This window comes from Mesoplodon mirus (assembly GCF_964341445.2).
Source record: "Mesoplodon mirus genome assembly, contig: HAP1_SCAFFOLD_664, whole genome shotgun sequence".
Lineage (NCBI taxonomy): Eukaryota > Metazoa > Chordata > Mammalia > Artiodactyla > Ziphiidae > Mesoplodon > Mesoplodon mirus.
This window is the reverse complement of record NW_028295365.1, coordinates 247,797-267,944: the sequence shown is the minus strand read 5'-3', so window position 1 is coordinate 267,944 and position 20,148 is coordinate 247,797. Positions and strand designations below refer to the sequence as shown.

Genomic DNA, 20,148 nt, shown 5'->3' with positions numbered 1-20,148 from the left:
TAAGTAAGTGAATCTCTGTTTACTGTGGTTAGACTTTGTTTTCTCTTTATTTCAAAGATTTGGTATAAAAAAGAAATGTAAAAATGTAAAAAATTTTATTAGTAATTTTTAGGAATCAGTAATTACAATGATTCTTCCAGTAGAGCAGCTTATACACCTTCGTATAGTTGCACTTGAATAGTAACTCTAAAGAAGGAAAATATTTTGTATATGCTTCTTACTCAGTCTTGCTCATTATGAAAACCAGAATCTTGACTAGAATGGTCAGTTGGAAATCCTTATATTTGAAAGGAATTTTTAAAACACAGGACTTGATGGAAAATATAAAAATATCCATGAAGAATAACTTAATATAAAAAGTAACACTATATTCTATATTATCATAACAGCTTTTTCTGTGTGACAGGTATATACAATATATGTAGCATTTGATAATAATTACTAATAATTCATGTAGAAGAACTAGATCTGCATCCTTGCCATATTCACCATCTCTCTAATAGTCAACTATTTTTTTTTGCGGTACACGGTCCTCTCACTGCTGTGGCCTCTCCCGTTGCGGAGCACAGGCTCCGGACGCCCAGGCTCAGCGGCCATGGCTCACGGGCACAGCCGCTCCGCTGCATGTGGGATCTTCTTGTACCCGGGCACGAACCCGCGTCCCCTGCACCGGCAGGCGGACTCTCAACCACTGCGCCACCAGGGAAGCCCCCTAGGTTCTTTTATTAACTTAACCTTTTTCTACCTCTCATTGAAATCTTGCTAACCACTGTTTATTAATATTCTTTCCATGTGCTTTTATTTTCACTATGATCATCCCTGAGTACTTCTGGGAAAATAGAATTTTGATGGCCCACAGATTTTTTTCAGAAAAAGCAACATTTAGATTCTTTGCAAGCTGTAAATGGAAATATGAATACCACTCTTCTTATATGAGAGCTTTAATATTTAAATCATTTTGTGCAATATTTGTGGAGACTGTAACAGTGTAAAGTTATTCTTCCTCCAAATGCTGCCTGATAGATTCTTGAAAAAGCATTGCTGTTAATAAATAACTTCTTATCTTGATATAACTTCAACATTTCTGTTCCCAAATGTGGGAATAATATATAGAAATACTTAAGTGACATCAAGATAAAATGCCAGATATATATATGTATATATATATATATATATATGTGTGTGTGTGTGTATATATATATATATATATATATATATATATATATATATCATTACTGATGTAGAATCTTTGTTTAAAGAAAATAACTTCAATAGCAGAGGGAACTTTACCATTGCAGGCTTCAGGTAACCGCTATATTTCTCAGATTTCATGCTAAATCATAAAATGTGCCATATTGTGTCTGAAGCTATTTTTTCAACAGTCCATTTTCTTAAATGAACTAGCAAAGCAGTTAATACTGAGGAACATTTTGGCTCCCAAATTCTAAAGCCATTCTGATTATGCCTGGATGATCATGGGGACATCACTGGAACTACCAGAGGACTGGCTGAAATACCAGTGTTCTGGCCAGCTTATAAATTAGAAATTATACAGAATCCAATTTCATTTTTTTGTTAAGTAGTTCCTATGAGGCTTTTGGGATGTCAGTGTAAAGTCCTTTGATGTGTAACCTTTATCCATTAGATAGGGAACAATGCCAATCCCCGTCATAAATACTTTCACAATCTGACACTGAAAATCCACTGTAGGGCATAGGACCTGCAAAGAGGATATGAATCACACACATCCATCCACTCATTCAGACAATCCACAAATATTCATTTTTAAGTCTACTATATGCCAATAATGTACCGGGCTCGAAGATGCTAAACCGTGCTAAATGCTGAAACGGACATACTGAGTTCTGGCCCTCCTGGAACTTATGACCTACAGAAGTGCCTTCATTGTAAATGGTCAGGTCTCAGCCAATGCTATTATCATCAGCAGGTGACCAGATGATAGAGCTTGCTTTCTAAACCAGCTCCACACTCTTTGCTTTCAACATTTTTGCTTTCCTTCAAGGCACAGAATCCAGTGGTCAGTTTCTCCCAGTTAGTGAGGTTTGGGGAAAATGTACCCAGTGAACAATTCCTTGCAGCCTCACTCTTTCCTCACACTCCCCTCTGTGCTCTTGAGCTAAAGAGACCCGGATTCAAGTCACTTGCTCTAACCTTATTATTTTAAAATAGGGCTGCTCCTGCTTTGAGGATTTCCACTGGACCAACACAGTAGCAAAGCAGCACTGAATCAGAAGCAGGTAAATTTCAAAATGACAGCTCTAAAAATATCCACTCTCCTTTTCTTCTCCTCCTATCCCTTTGCTCTGAACACCTCTGCCCTGAGGCTTTGCCTTTACCCTCCTCTGATTACTGCTCCAAAAGGGTTTCCAAGAGCGGGGAGTATTTATGGTTTCATTTGCTCCCAAGTCCTTGGTGGAAAAGGATGCTTTCTTCCTGATTCTTACCAATTCCACACTCACATCGTTAACACAAAAATCATCATTTAAAAGAAAAATTTCCTCAGCTTCATATATCTTCTGGGCCAACACTGAAAGAATATTTTCAAAGAAACTATATCCTCTCTCCATTGCTTTTCTGAGTTTCACGTTCTTACCTCCAGTCTCATTTTCAACCCTTATTACGGGATGCATCACAAAAATAGAAGAAAGTTCTTTGTGCTTTCCCTGTACCAGCCAATTACTCTAATTTCTTCTATCTCTAACGAACAGAATGCAAAATCAACGCAAAGCCTGATTATGCGACCTCTTCCAAGGGAAAGGTCTGAGAGTTGTCTATTTACTGATGAAGCTCAGTGTGTATTAAGGGTTGACTGAAGCAATCATCAGGAATTTTCATCCCTTAAATTAGTATTTTCCACCAGATGCACATCTTTCATTTCGGATAATATAACTTTTAAGCTCAGGATACAACTGGACAAAAGAAAAGAAAAAAAGGGTAACCAACACAACATCTGCAGTAATAACACAGTAACAGCTATCATCCTTCCCTGAGGAATTCAGCCGACTTTATGGACACAATTTCGTACAAACTCATAAGAGAGCTAACAAAACCCAAAACCACTTCACAATAGCGTAGAGAGGTAAAGGTCAAAACCTATTACTGCCAGGCCCAGCAGACCATGGCACCTACCGGAAAGAGCACAGGACAGGAAAACCTGGAAGCCTGTATTCCAGTTTCAGTTACTCCTGTAAGCATTAATAGGATCTGAGTGAACTCAGCCTGCCCTGCTTTTTCCTTTTATAAAAGCCTACATCACCCTCTCAGTAGAGTGAAACGCCACATCTGAAAAGTTGCAGATCTCTTTAGGAAAGAAACAAAACTCACGCTTTCCAACCAAAATGGAATAATTCAGTCAATGGAGACTTAATAAAAATCTGCCATAAAGCAACTGTTTACTTGAAATCTATCGTTTGTGGTATAATTTATTGGGGTAAGGAGTGTAAGGAAATCATAATTAGAGTTACCAATTATTCCAGAAATCAAGGTCATTGAGATCAGATTCCAAGTTTGACCTTGACCCAGGCTTACAGAGATGTAACATGTCCCAATACCTCATATCCACCATACATGGGAGAAACAAGGTATGCAGACAGATCCTCTTATGTAGTGGTTTTAATACAGGGTCTCAGATTCGTTGCCATTCTTCGTATCCAGATGTGGCCATTTTCCCTTGAATTTAGGCAGGCTTTCCATGGCTTCAAACAATAGAGCAGGGGTCAGTAAATTATGTCTGGTGGGCCAAATCTAGCCATCTACCAGCTTTTATAAATGAAGCTTTATTGGAACACAGCCATGTTCCTTAGTATATGTATTGTTTCTGTCTGTTTTCACATCACAGCAGCAGAGCTAAGTAGTTGCAAAAGAGACAGTATGGCTTGTAAAGCCTAAAATATTGAGTGTCTGACACTTTATGGAAAAAGGTCCCCAATGCCTGCAATAGTATATAATGAAAGTGATGCTTTGTAACATCTAGAACTAGATCATAAAAGGTCATGCAGCTTTTGCATGATTCTCGTGGAATGCTTTGGCTCTGGACACTCATTCTTGGGATACTCTATCTTGAATCCTAACTACCACGTTATAAGAAGTCCAAGCCACATGGGCAGCCATCTATAGGCACTCCAGGCAACAGTCCTTGTTGGGCCCAGTCTTCAAGTCATCCCATCTCAAGAGCCAGACATGGGAATTAAAATTATCTAGATGATTCCAGCTCCAGCCATTTGAATCCTCATGGGCTGACGTTTCAGATATCAGTCATGGAGTAGAGACAAGCCATCTCCTCTGTGTACTCTTTGAACTGCTGACCCACAGAATCTGAGCACATGTTAAAATTTTTGTTTGTTTCACCACTAAGTTTGGACTTCTTTATTATGTAGCAATAGACAACTAGAGCACTGTGTACACAGGAGATCTATATTTCACAGAGCACATACTTTTAGATGTGAATGTTGACTGCTCAATTTCTAAGAACGTACACACACATATAGGTACAAAATGTTTATGTATATGTAAATATTAGACCTATATAAACTAATCTATATTATCCATAAAATGAGGGGCCCTTGATAATGGCTAGCATTTCTTTTCGGTATTTGTGTTCCAAGAACTGATAAATTCTTGCATTGTATGAATTTTCTCTTTTAACCCTCATAGCAACTCGCTGAGAGAAGTAATGTTATCTCTATTTTATAGATGAGAAAACTGAGGCAAAAACAGATAACATGTTCAAGAGAACTCAACAAGTAAATTTTAGAGTCAAGATTTGAACCCAAGTTCTCAAGTTTTAGATCGTTTACACATAGTCACCAAGCTATATACTGAGGAAGGGGATGAAAGCTGAAGCCATCACCTCATGCTCAAGAAGTTAGACCGAAACTTAGCAGGTATGGTTGAAAGAAGACAGGACTTGGAGTCGTAAGTCCAGAGCCTGAGTGATGAAATGAATTCTCCTCTCATCTAGATACAGGTTTGTTTTTAGAAAATGAAGAGAATCACTGCATATTTTGATTGTTAATTTCTGTACTTAATGATTACCAAAGAGTGGAAGTTTACCAGGGAGCTATTTGGCAATGACATAAAATATTGAGTCAAAATCAAACCTTTATTAAGTCTCCCTTGCATCAGAAATCTTTCCCACTCTTCATTTCTTTTTAAACCCTTTCCTGTCTACTCTTGGCCAAAGCTTGAAGCCTACCTTAACATTTGGAAATAAAATAATGAAATAGACATAACACAGCAATTCCAATGCCTATTGAAACAGAAGCTCTAAATAATTTTTCAGATAATTTAGGAAATTAAAAATATTTACATCATAGATGCAAAGACAGAAGTTATTTGTGTAATAAAATAAATGGTGAGACAAAAGGTTTCTGGTCAAGTAGATTTGTTTAAATATGAACACTAATCTGAGTTGTACTCCTGTGCTAAAACCCAGTGACAGGTTGCATACAGCTTCTAAAAGGATAGTTCAGTGCATTGGGTCAAATTCATGCCCTAAAATGTGGTATTATTAATAGTACTAGAAGATAGAGTGTGACTGTCTTCTGTGGGACATAGATGAAGACCCCAAGATAGACAATATCAAGGACAAGTTATGTAGAATAAGGTATTATCTCAGTCCTTGGAACATGTCATCCATCCAGGATAGAATAAGAAGTAGATTTATTATCAAGTACATGAAGCCAGAGACAGTAAGCAATGAGTGGTAGTTGGTTAAAATAGACAAGTTTTAGAAGTAGAGGCACAGATGTAGAAAACAAACTTAGGGTTACCAGGGGATTGTGGAGGGGAGGTTAAACTGGAAGATTGGGACTGAAATATACACACTACTCTACATAAAATGGATAACTAATAAGAACCTGCTCTTCTTATTAGCACAGGAAACTCCACTCAATACTCTGTAATGGGCTATTTGGAAACCACTCTAAAAAAAATAAAAGTGGGGCTTCCCTGGTGATGCAGTGGTTGAGAGTTCACCTGCCGAGGCAGGGGACACGGGTTTGTGCCACAGTCCGGGAAGATTCCACATGCCTCGGAGTGGCTGGGCCCGTGAGCCAAGGCCGCTGAGCCTGCGCGTCCAAAGAGTGTGCTCCACAACAGGAGAGGCCACAACAGTGAGAGGCCCACGTGCTGCAAAAAAAAAAAAAAAAAAAAAAAAAGTGGGTATATGTATATGTATAACTGATTCACTTTGCTGTACACCTGAAACTAACAACACTGTAAATCAACTGTACTCCAATAAAAATTTTCTAAAAAATAGGTTTTAAGAACCATAGTCAGGGAGCAGTGTGGATTGGAAAGACCTGGCAAGAAATATTTCTGCATCCTCAGACAGTGCTCCCCAAGCTGGCTATTGCAAGGGTGAGCACTTGAGAGATCTTTGACCTAAGGAGGACATGAGATTAACAATCTATCACAATGTGCATGAATTATTCTCCTCAGTGCTATCAGAAAACAGATGGCATCCTAGAGCAAGGGTCAGCAGATCTTTTCTGTAAAGGGTCAGATAGGAAATATTTTGGATTTTGTGTACCATACATCTCCGTTGCAACTGCCCATCTGCTGCTGTAGCACAGAAACAGCCATGCACAATACGTTAATGAATGGGTGCGGCTGTGTTCAAGCAAAACATTATGTACAAAACCAGGAGTCAAGCGAGATCTGATCAGTGGGCCAGAGTTTGCGGACCCCAGTTCTGGGTCAGTGTTCACAGCTGAATGAGTCATGAGGCCTTAAGTTCCAGGTCTCATTGTACTACTTTCTACCTGGGTGAACTTGGGTTCATCCTTTTATTTATATGGGACATTATATTCGTCAAGCTTCTCTAGAAAAACAGAACCAACAGCAGGTGTATACAATGTGCCCATATATATTGATAGATATAGATCTAGATATCGATATTAATACCTATATCTATATCCATATCTATATATAGATAGAGAAAGAGAGAGCGATTTTAAACAACTGGTTCACACAATAATAGAGGCTTGGTAAATTCAAAATCTGCAGGTTAGGCTGTCTAGAGACTCTAGGAAGAGTTGCAGTTCAATTTCTGTAAGCCTTCTGGCATAATTCCTTTTTGCAACAGGGAAGTCAGTCTTTGTTTTATTAAGAGCTTTAACTGATTGGATGAGGCCCACCCATATTATGGAGGATAATCTGCTTTACTCAAAGTCCACCACCAATTTAAATATGAATTTCATCCAAAAACACCGTCACAGGGACTACCCTGGTGGAACAGTGGTTAAGGATCCACCTGCCAATTCAGGGGACACGGGTTTGAGCCCTGGTCTGGGAAGATCCCACATGCCATGGAGCAAATAAGCCCATGCACCACAGCTACTGAGCCCATGCACCTAGAGCCTATGCTCTGCAACAAGAAGGCATTGCAATGAGAAGCCCGTGCACCACAATGAAGAGTAGACCTCGCTTGCTACAAATACAGAAAGCGCACGTGCAGCAACGAAGACCCAACGCAGCCAAAAATATAAATAAATAAATAAATAATAAAAAATTTAAAAAAACACAAAAACGTCATCACAGAAATATCCAGAATAATATTTGACCAAATAACTGGGCATGGTGGTCCAGACAAATTGACATGGAAAATTTACCACCTAAGCCATAGTTTTGTCATCTTTTACTGAGAAATTTGACTTATCTGAACTATTTTCATACCTAGAAGATACTTTCTACAGTATCTGTAGAAACATGATTTGGCTCCAAAAACCATAAGCTAGAGCATTTCATTCCAGGTCCCTCCTCAAATATCCATGATAGGTAGAAATTTGACATCAGTAGTTCTTGAAATCTCCCCAGGTGATTATAATATGCAACCAGGGCTGAGAATCTGGAGATGTAGAGAGAATTTAAATTGAACTTTAGTTAAACAGTAAAACAAGCTCTGACTCTACTGGCTGGAGCTAGACAAGGGATATGCATTTAGTGGGATGAGAAGATAAAAAACACTAGGGAGTAAATCAAATGCTTTACACCTGTGCTTAGCTAATTGTTACTCAGGTAATTCAGACAATCTTACAGCACCTGAACCCTGAAATTCCTTAGTTCTGTTTAAAAAAATGTAACTCTTCAAGTAACTGAACTCTGAGAATCATGTAAATCATAAAGAAAAAGAAGAAATCTTATTTTCTGAGTTAGTTGATTTCATATATACTGTTTCACTTTCATGATATTAACTAGTTATCTTTCTTTCCATTTTATGTTTGAGGAAAGTAAGGCTTTAAAAATCTCAGTCATTTTCTCAAGGTCACTTGTTAAGTGTGTGGTAGGCAGCATAATGGCTCCTAAAAATACCCTCACCCTAATCCCTGGAACCTATTAATATGTTACCTTACATGGTGAAGAGGACTTTGCAGATATGACTGAAGTTATAGACCTTGAGATAGAAAGATTATCCTGAATTAACTCATGGAACAAATCTAATTCCATGAGTCCTTAAAAGCAGAAAACCATTCCCAACTTTAGAAAGTGAAAGAGAGAGATGTCCTAATAGAACCAGAATCAGAGTGATGCAACATTTTGGGTTTTGTAGGCGGAGAAAGGGGACTCTGAGTCAAGGACTACAAGTGACCACTGGAAGCAGATAAAGTCCAGGGAACAGAAACACCCCTAAGAGCCTCCAGAAAAGAATGTAGCTCTGCCAACACTTTTTTTTCTTTTTTAACCATCTATATTGGAGTATAATAGGTTTACAATGGTGTGTTAGTTTCTGCTTCATAACAAAGTCAATCAGCTATACATATACATATATCCCCACATCCTCTCCCTCTTGCATCTCGCTACCACCCTCCCTTCCCTATCCCACCCCTCTAGGTGGACACAAAGCACAGAGCTGATCTCCCTGTGCTTTGTGGCTACTTCCCACTAGCTATCTATTTTACGTTTGGTAGTGTATATATGTCCATGCCACTCTCTCACTTCATTGCAGATTACCCTTCCCCCTCCCTTTGTCCTCAAGTGCACTCTCTATGGCTGCATCTTTATTCCTGCCCTGCCCCTAGGTTCTTCATAACCATTTTTTTTATATTCCATATATATGTGTTAGCATATGGTATTTGTTTTTCCCTTTCTGACTTACTTCACTCTGTATGACACTGTCTCGGTCAACCCACCTCACTACAAATAACTCAATTTCATTTCTTTTTATGGCTCAGTAACATTCCATTGTATATATGGGCCACATTTTTTTTTTTTTTTCAGTACGTGGGCTTCTCACTGTTGCGGCCTCTCCCGTTGTGGAGCACAGGCTCCGGACGTGCCGGCTCAGTAGCCATGGATTATGGGCCCAGCCACTCCGCAGCATGTGGGATCTTCCTGGAGCGGGGCAGGACCCGTGTCCCCTGCATTAGCAGGCAGACTCCCAACCACTGCGCCACCAGGGAATCCCAGTGCCACATCTTTATCCATTCGTCTGTCGATCCTGCCAACACTTTTACTTTACTCAATTGAGACCAATGTCAGACTTGTAAGGTAATAAATTTACCTTGTTTTGAGTCACTAAATTTTGGGTAATTTGTGTGAAAGCAATAAAAAACAAATACAGAGGTTCTACAAGAGCCAGGCTATATATTTATACTTCAGTATTTCAGAAATGAATTTAACATTGTAATTGATAGCAGCAGCAGCAGCTTCCATGTGATCCCATCACACACCTGAGGAAAAGCAGCCTAATACAAAGCAGTGACAGCAGCAGGTCACTGCCCCACACTTGGAGTAGAGGGGGACTTGACCTACTGTAGCAGCAGCATAGCCTGAATGGGAACCCATCCTCCTGTGGCACTAGTCCCATCAACATTAGTCTAGTCTGCTAGCATCTGCTGAGCCAACAGGCCCCACATATACAAACCGTCCAACTCAGCAGTATTAAGTGAGCCAGGCTCAGGGTTTCCTGAAACTCATATCCAATGGCACTGGAAAGACCAGATGTCACCTACAGTTATGAAAACATAAGAAAACAAAAACAGAACACTGGGAGCTTCAGAAAGAAAAGGGGAACAATGGAATGGGTGTAAACAAATGGGGTAAATATAAGAGACTATCATTAGCCTCTTGAGTTTCTTAAATACTATATGATGGTCAAAGCAAAAATTATAACATCATGTGATGTGGTTCTCAATGTAGAGAAAGGAAATACTACAGAAAGTCATACTTTAAAACTGGGGAATATTAAGAGACCTAAATGGAAGTAAAATTTTGAAACTTCACTTGAAGTAATAAAACACTGATTGCAGTAGGCTATGATAAGTTCCATATGTATACTGTAATGCCAAAAGCAACCACTAGGAAAACTATACACACAGTATACACACATGATTATAAATAAATAAATTAAAATGGGCTTATTAAAAAATGTTTAAGTAACCCACAAGAAGGCAAAATAAGAGAAACACAAGATTGAGAAACTAAGGTAAAAGACAAAACAAAAAATAAAATGGTAGACCTAATCTTTAACATAGCAATAATTACATTAACTGTAAATGATCTAAATAACCAAGTCAAAGACAGAGATTGGAAGAGTAGATTAAAAAATCACAAGCATGATCCAACTATATACTGTCTATAAGAAGCTTACTTTAAACATCATGATATAGGTGGTTCAGAGTAAAAGGATGAAAAAGATATATCATGTGAACGTTAATCAGAAAAAGCAGGAATGGCTAAATTAATATCAGATAAAGTAGATTTCAGAGCAAAGGAAATTATTAGGGGCAAAGAGGGTCATTATGTAAAGATAACAGGAATAATCCACCTATTTGACCTAGTGATACTAAATGTGTGTGCAACAAACAACAGAACTGCAAAATACATGAAGCAAACACTGAAAAAGGTAGTAAAAGGAGAAAATTTTAAATCCACAATTATTATTTAAGACGTCAACACAGCAATTTATAGAACAACCAGACATAAAAATCAGCAAGGATATGGAAGAACTGAAAACATCATCAATCAACAGGACATAACTGACATTTAAAGAACACACTCAATAAGAGCAGAATACATATTCAAGTGTCTGTGGAACATTCACTCATATACCATATACTGGGCGATAAAAAAACATTAGCAGATTAAAAAGAATTAAAATCATAGAGAGTATGTTCTCTAGCCATAATGGAATCAGACTAGAAATCAATAACAGAAAGAGAACAGGAGAATGTTCAATCACATGAAAACTAAACATCACAATTGCAAATAACTCATGGGTAAAAAAGACGGCATCAAGGAAAAATTTTTTAATGCATAGAATAAAAGAAAATGGAAATATAACAGATCAAAGTTTGTGGAATGAAGTGAAAGCAATGCTGAAAGGGAAGTTTATAGCACTAAATAGGGAAAGAAAATATTTCAAAGCAATAATCTAATTTTCTATATTACAATAGTAAAAAAGGAATAGGAAAAAACACTAAACAAGCAGAAAGAAGGAAATAATAAAGATGAAACAGCAGTCCATGAAACTGAAAAAGGAAAATGGGGGGGGGGAATCAATGAAAGAAAAGGCTGGTTCTTGGAAATAAACAATTTAATCAATAAAGATCTAGCAAGACTGATAAAGGTAAAAAGAGAGATGGCACAAATCACAGCTATCAGAAATGAAACCAGGGATACCATGACATATCCTGCAGGTTAATAAGGGACAAGTTATTATGAACAAGTCTACACTATAAATTCAAAAATGTAGATGAAATGGGCCAATGCTTCTACACCCAAAACTACCAAAACTCAGCCAAGATGAAATAGATAATCTCAATTTTCCTGTAACCATTAGAAACACTGATTTTTCATTTAAAAACTCCCAAAAGAAATATTCAGGCTTAGATGTTTCACTTTTACCCAAGACTTAAAGAATTAAAACCAATTTTACATGTGACAAGAAATAGAAGTAGAGGGAACAGTTCCTAATTAATTTTATGAAGCCAGTATTACCTTGATACCAAAACCAGACAGGAATAGTATAGAAAGAAGAAAACTACAGACCAATATGTTTTATGAAATGGCCTGTAAAAATCCTCAGCCAGATATTAGCAAATTAAATCCAGAAATATATAAAAAGAATAATATACCATGACAGGTGGTATTTATTCCAGTTATGCAAAATTGGTTAAATATTTGAAAATCAAACAATGTAATCTACCATATCCAATAGATTAAGGGGGAAAAGTCATGTGATCCTATCCATTAATGCAGAGAAAGCATTTGACAAAATCCAATCCCATTCATGATTTGGCACATATATACAATGAAATATTACTCAGCCATAAAAAGAAACGAAATTGAGCTATTTGTAATGAGGTGGATAGACCTAGAGTCTGTCACACAGAGTGAAGTAAGTCAGAAAGAGAAAGACAAATACCGTATGCTAACACATATATATGGAATTTAAGAAAAAACAAATATCATGAAGAACCTAGGGGTAAAACAGGAATAAAGACACAGACCTACTTGTGAATGGACTTGAGGATATGGGGAGGGGAAAGGGTAAGCTGTGACAAAGCGAGAGAGAGGCATGGACATATATACACTACCAAACATAAGGTAGATAGCTAATGGGAAGCAGCCACATAGAACAGGGAGATCAGATCGGTGCTTTGTGACCGCCTGGAGGGATAGGATAGGGAGGGTGGGAGGGAGGGAGACTCAAGAGGGAAGGGATATGGGAACAGATGTATATGTATAAATGATTCACTTTGTTATAAAGCAGAAACTAACACACCATTGTGAAGCAATTATACTCCAATAAAGTTGTTAAAAATAATAATAAAATTAAAAAATTTTTAAAAAGAAGAAGAAAAAAAAAACTCCAAGCAAACTAGGAATGGAAAAGGAACATACTGAAACTCATAAAGAGGATCTACAAACAACCTATACCGACATTATATTTCACTGTGAAAGACTGAATGCTTTCTCTGTAACATCAGAAACAAGGCACCGATATCTGCTCTCATCACTTTTATTAAATATATTAATGGAGGTTCTACTAAGAAAATAAAGCAAAAATAAATAAATACATAAATTTAAAAGTTAAATTTTTAAAACGTTTATTTAAAAGATAAAAGGACTATTCCTACTACGTTGAATAGGAAGGAATATAGCCTACTGAATGTTGAATAGTAATATATCCTATTATATTGCCTAAGGAAAAGTAAAGCTGTCTGTATCTGAAGATGAGATGATAATCTAAATGGAGAAAATACCAAGGAATCCACAAAAAGCTTGAGAAATCATATTAGTTTGTAAATGTTTTAGAGTACAAGATCAACACAATTTTATCAAATTATATATTAATAACAAATGTGTAGAAGCTTAAATAAAAATATGTGATGCCATTTACAATGGACCTAAATAAATACTTAAATATAAGCCCAATAAGACATTTATAGGACCTCTATACTGAAAATTACAAAATGCTGATGAAGAAAAATTTAAAAGTCCCCCCAAAATAGGGAGACATACCTTGTTCATGGATTAGAAAACACAACATAATAAAGATATCAATTCTCCCCAACTTAAGAGGCTTAACATAATTACTCTTAAAATGCCCTCAAGGTTTTTGTGGATATAGACAAGCTTATTCTAAGATTTATATGGTAAGAAGAGGCTGAAGAATAGCTAAAACAATTTGTAAAGGAAGATTAAAACGGGAGGAATTAATCTACCCAATTTCAAGATTTTGCAGTCATCATGGAGGGTAGATACACAGATCAATGGAATGGAATAGAGAACCCAGAAATAGACTGACATAAATACATTTAACTTGTTTTTGACAGCAGAGCGAAAGCTATCAAGGAAGAATAGACTTTTCAAAAAATGGTACTGAAACAGTTGGACATCCCTCGACAAAAACAAACAAACAAAAAATGAACCTTAACCTAAACCTCCACACCTTACACAAAAATTAAATCAAAGTGGATCATAATCTTAAATGTAAAAGCAGGACATTTTTAGAAAAAAAAATAGGAGAAAATCTTTGGCATCTAGCACTAGGTGAATAATTCTTAGCCGAAAGTATGATCAATAAAAGCAAAAACTGATAAATTGGATCTCATCAAAATGAGTTAAAAATGCTTCATAGAAGATCATTTTAAGTGGATGAAAACTCAAATTACACAGTGGGAAAACATATTTGAAAATCCCATATGAGACAAATGACTTGTATCTATAATATAAAAAGAACTCTCCAAAAAACTTTAAAAAATCCAACTAGAAAATAGGCAGAACAAGACTGAATCAGGAAGAAATAGAAAATATGAATAGACCAATCACAAGCACTGAAATTGAAACTGTGATAAAAAATCTTCCAAGAAACAAAAGCCCAGGACCAGATGGCTTCACAGGCAAATTCTATCAAGCATTTAGAGAAGAGCTAACACCTATCCTTCTGAAACTCTTCCAAAATATAGCAGAGGGAGGAACACTCCCAAACTCATTCGACGAGGCCACCATCACCTTGATACCCAAACCAGACAAGGATGTCACAAAGAAAGAAAACTACAGGCCAATATCACTGATGAACATAGATGCAAAAATCCTCAACAAAATACTAGCAAACAGAATCCAACAGCACATTAAAAGGATCATACACCATGATCAAGTGGGGTTTATTCCAGGAATGCAAGCATTCTTCAATATACGCAAATCAATCAACGTGATACACCATATTAACAAATTGAAGGAGAAAAACCATATGATCATCTCAATAGATGCAGAGAAAGCTTTCGACAAAATTCAACACCCATTTATGATAAAAACCCTGCAGAAAGTAGGCATAGAGGGAACTTTCCTCAACATAATAAAGGCCATATATGACAAACCCACAGCCAGCATCGTCCTCAATGGTGAAAAACTGAAACCATTTCCACTAAGATCAGGAACAAGACAAGGTTGCCCACTCTCACCACTCTTATTCAACCTAGTTTTGGAAGTTTTAGCCACAGCAATCAGAGAAGAAAAGGAAATAAAAGGAATCCAAATCGGAAAAGAAGAAGTAAAGCTGTCACTGTTTGCAGATGACATGATACTATACATAGAGAATCCTAAAGATGCTACCAGAAAACTACTAGAGCTAATCAATGAATTTGGTCAAGTTGCAGGATACAAAATTAATGCACAGAAATCTCTGGCATTCCTATATACTAATGATGAAAAATCTGAAAGTGAAATCAAGGAAACACTCCCATTTACCATTGCAACCAAAAGAATAAAATATCTAGGAATAAACCTACCTAAGGAGACAAAAGACCTGTATGCAGAAAATTATAAGACACTGATGAAAGAAATTAAAGATGATACAAATAGATGGAGAGATGTACCATGTTCTTGGATTGGAAGAATCAACATTGTGAAAATGACTCTACTACCCAAAGCAATCTACAGGTTCAATGCAATCCCTATCAAACTACCACTGGCATTTTTCACAGAACTAGAACAAAAAATTTCACAATTTGTATGGAAACACAAAAGACCCCGAATAGCCAAAGCAATCTTGAGAACGAAAAATGGAGCTGGAGGAATCAGGCTCCCTGACTTCAGACTATACTACAAAGCTACAGTCATCAAGACAGTATGGTACTGGCACAAAAACAGAAAGATAGATCAATGGAACAGGATAGAAAGCCCAGAGTTAAACCCACGGACATATGGTCACCTTATCTTTGATAAAGGAGGCAGGAATGTACAGTGGAGAAAGGACAGTCTCTTCAATAAGTGGTGCTGGGAAAACTGGATAGGGACATGTAAAAGTATGAGATTAGATCACTCCCTAACACCATACACAAAAATAAGCTCAAAATGGATTAAAGACCTAAATGTAAGGCCAGACACTATCAAACTCTTAGAGGAAAACATAGGCAGAACACTCTATGACATAAATCACAGCAAGATCCTTTTGGACCCACCTCCTAGAGAAATGGAAATAAAGACAAAAATAAACACATGGGACCTAATGAAACTTAAAAGCTTTTGCACAGCAAAGGAAACCATAAACAAGACCAAAAGACAACCCTCAGAATGGGAGAAAATATTTGCAAATGAAGCCACTGACAAAGGATTAATCTCCAAAATTTATAAGCAGCTCATGCAGCTCAATAACAAAAAAACAAACAACCCAATCCAAAAATGGGCAGAAGACCTAAATAGACATTTCTCCACAGAAGATATACAGACTGCCAACAAACACATGAAAGGATGCTCAACATCTTTACTCATTAGAGAAATGCAAATCAAAACTACAATGAGATATCATCTCACACCAGTCAGAATGGCCATCATCAAAAAATCTAGAAACAATAAATGCTGGAGAGGGTGTGGAAAAAAGGGAACACTCTTGCACTGCTGGTGGGAATGTGAATTGGTACAGCCGCTATGGAGAACGGTATGAAGGTTCCTTAAAAATCTACGAATAGAACTACCATATGACCCAGCAATCCCACTACTGGGCATATACCCTGAGAAAACCATAATTCAAAAAGAGACATGTACCAAAATGTTCATAGCAGCCCTATTTACAATAGCCCGGAGATGGAAACAACCTAAGTGTCCATCATCGGATGAATGGATAAAGAAGATGTGGCACATATATACAATGGAATATTACTCAGCCATAAAAAGAAATGAAATTGAGCTATTTGTAATGAGGTGGATAGACCTAGAGTCTGTCATACGGAGTGAAGTAAGTCAGAAAGAGAAAGACAAATACTGTATGCTAACACATATATATGGAATTTAAGAAAAAAATGTCATGAAGAACATAGGGGTAAGACAGGAATAAAGACACAGATCTACTAGAGAATGGACTTGAGGATATGGGGAGGGGGAAGGGTAAGCTGTGACAAAGTGAAAGAGCGGCATGGACATACATACACTACCAAACGTAAGGTAGATAGCTAGTGGGAAGCAGCCGCATAGCACAGGGAGATCAGCTCGGTGCTTTGTGACCGCCTGGAGGGGTGGGATAGGGAGGGTGGGAGGGAGACGCAAAAGGGAGGGGATATGGAAACATATGTATATGTATAACTGATTAAATTTGTTATAAGGCAAAAAAATTAAAAAAAAATAAAATAAATAAACATTAAAAAAAAAAAAGAAAATAGGCAGAAGACAGGAACAGACACTTCATGGAAGAGAATATACACATGGCAAAGAAGCACATGAAAAGATGCTCAACATGATTAGCCATTGGGGAAATGCAAATTACAACCATAATGAGATATCAGAGAATAACTAAAATTAAAGTATCGTGACAACATCAAATGCTGGTGAGTACATAGAAAAATTATATCACATCACTGGTGGGAAAATAAAATGGTTTAGCCACTCTGAGAAACAGCTTGACAGTCTCTTTTAATCTTAAAATTAGATTCACCCTACAACGCAGTAATTGTACTCTTGAGCATTTATCCAAAAGAAACAAAAACTTAATTAAGTTCTCACAGAAACTTACACGTCAATGTTCATAGCAGTTTTATTTATAACAGCCAAAAACTGGCAACTACCCAAATGTCTTTCAATGGATGAATGTTGAAACAAATTGTGATAAAATCTTATGACTGAATACTACCGAGCAACAAAAAGGAACAAATTATTAATATATGCAAAAATTGAAATGAACTTCAAGGGAATGATGCCAAGGGAAAAATGTTTTAAAGCCAATCTCCGAAGATTAAGTAATTCATGATGATGTTTACACATTATTCTTAAAATAACAAAACTGTGGAGATGGAGAACAGATTAGAAGTCGCCAAGGGTTAGAGATGGGGGTAGATGGTACAGCGGGGGAACTTTGTGAGGTTTGTGTGGTCCCAGTACAAATAATACAGCAATCTTGGTTTTAATCCCTAAAGATGTTTAAAAGCAATTCCTAATAAGAGGTGTCTAGATATTTAGCAATGGCAGCAGATTAGAGGTATAGCTCCCCAACATGACAACTTCAAAAGAGATGGTACTAATTCAATGCATATGTTAATTTTTAAAAGACCAGTCACAATACTTAAGTGGTATATATCTTAACGATACTAGTCTAAGGATCCAGCTATACCAGATGGACTAGCAGGATTTTCTGTACATTCAATCTTATTTAAGACAGTAAATCTTATAATAAGACAGTTAAAAAAAGAAAAAGAAAAAACAAACAAACCAACTACAGTTGGATATTCTCATAGGAAGATGAGGTGAAAATATGTAGCAGCGGTTCAAAAGCTTAAGCAGTGGCACCTAAATTTGGCTGCACATTAGAATCATCTGAAACACTTTTTAAAAACCCTCACACCAACATTTGGGCATCCTAAACCAATAAAATCATTTTAAATCTCCTCAGACGATGCCAATGTCTAGCCAGAAGTGAGAACCAGCGGACTAAGCAGAAGGGGATGTTTCTACAAAGATTTCTTAACAATAAGTCTTTTCACCCAATCAGATTTACACACTCACCCCGCCGCCGCAACTGGGTAAAGAAGGCTAGATGTTGTCCATACTTGCTTAGCTTTAATTAGCACTTGTGACTTGCCCAAAACCTAGATCATGTTTCCCCTAAATTTCATGTTATTCCCTAAGTTTTTCAAATCCAGGGCTAAGGGGTTTGCCAGGATGAGATTTTAAGTGCTCACACAGGGGAAGTCCCTGGCAAACCAGGACAGAGGTCACTCTACACTGAAATGTAAAGCATCCTAAATAACCCTGCCACTGCCCCCAGATACTAGTCTGTGCCAACCAGTGGAGAAAAGGCATTCTCCATTACCACCACGGCAAATGCTGCTGTACTTGACTTGGCTACTCCCTAACTTTTCCAGGTGCCACTCCCCTTCACCTGCTGGTGGACGCTTTGGCCAGCTGACAATGCAGATATTTTCGAACTTTAAGGTGAATAAAAATCATCTGGAGGGCCTGTTATAACAGAGATCACTGAGCCCCACCAGAGTTGCTGATTCCATAGGGCTGGGACAGGGCCCTAAAACTTGAATATATGACATATTATCAGGGGAAGCTGGTAAAGCTGGTCAGGTTGTTACCGAATGCAGGTTCGTGTGTCTAAAGCACAGTGAGGCCAAACAAACCTAAAGATTGGAGTCTGGAGCAGAGAAAGGTTTATTGCAGGATCGAGCAAGGAGAGGGGTGGCCCGTGTTCCAAAACACCCTGAAATCTCCAAAGGATTTCAGCAAAGCATTTTTAAAGGTCAGGTGAGGGAGGGACGTCCCAGGGAATGTGATCATCTCATGCACAATCCTCTGATTGGTTGATGTTGAGGCCACAGGACAGGTAACATTATCCATCCTTAGGTGCCAGAAGGTCTGGGGGCTACGTGCTCATGATCATCAAGGAGTTCATTTCTTCCCTTGGGTGGTGGTTTTTAGCATCTGAAAACTCCAGAAATATGCCTGAGATACTATTATCTGAGTACTTCAGAGAGGAACTACAGCAGAGGCTATGGGGGATGGGTGTGTCCTAGGAAGGCCCCATAGGGTACTGCTTGGTTACAAGGTGACCATACTTTGAGAACCACTGCTCTAGTGGCTTGGAATGTTAAGAAAGTAATGGAAGAATCCCTACCCAGATCTAGATTCTAGTATCGCCAGCTATTTTGGTGGGGGGAAGGGTAAGTTTGGTCCTTGCTTGGACTTCTTGTTCACTTATATCAAAGCCTATTTGAGGCAGTGCGCTCGGCAGTCCTGCAGATCTGCCTTTTGCTTCAACAGTGTTTGGAATGAACAGACCCAGGGACGCTCCTTGCTCCAGCCACCGACAACCGTCCAGCCTTTCTTCCTGTCGCAACCTTTGGAATCAGCTATCCTCAGCCTCCAGGACAGGCCAACACCGTTTTTTGAGCTTAGCTCCTTATCACTGATCAACCACGAGTTCCCAGGTTCGTCAGAATTATTCCATCGAGGTGGAGGCCGCCGTCCACCGCCTGTTAACATGCATCTGTGGACACTTACCTCTCTCTGAGCTTCTATTTCGACAGCAACAATGGGACTCTAGACAGTGGGGGCCACCTTTTTCGCCAACTGCCTAAGGAGAAGTGTGAGGGCGCCCAGCGACTCTTGAAAATGCAAATAAAGTGCTGCGTCCGCGCCCTCTTCCAGGATGCACGGAAGCCTTCTCAAGATGAGTGGGGTAAAAGC

At 38.0% G+C, this 20,148-nt stretch overlaps 1 long non-coding RNA gene across 1 annotated transcript; it reads left to right on the top strand.

Annotated features, from left to right (window-relative positions):
• Positions 1-2,190: 2,190 nt before the first annotated feature.
• LOC309797509 lies at positions 2,191-19,809 on the top strand. The gene is made up of 3 exons (XR_014292677.1): positions 2,191-2,258; positions 4,714-4,904; positions 19,723-19,809. It is a non-coding gene; the product is annotated as an uncharacterized lncRNA (long non-coding RNA).
• Positions 19,810-20,148: the final 339 nt, after the last annotated feature.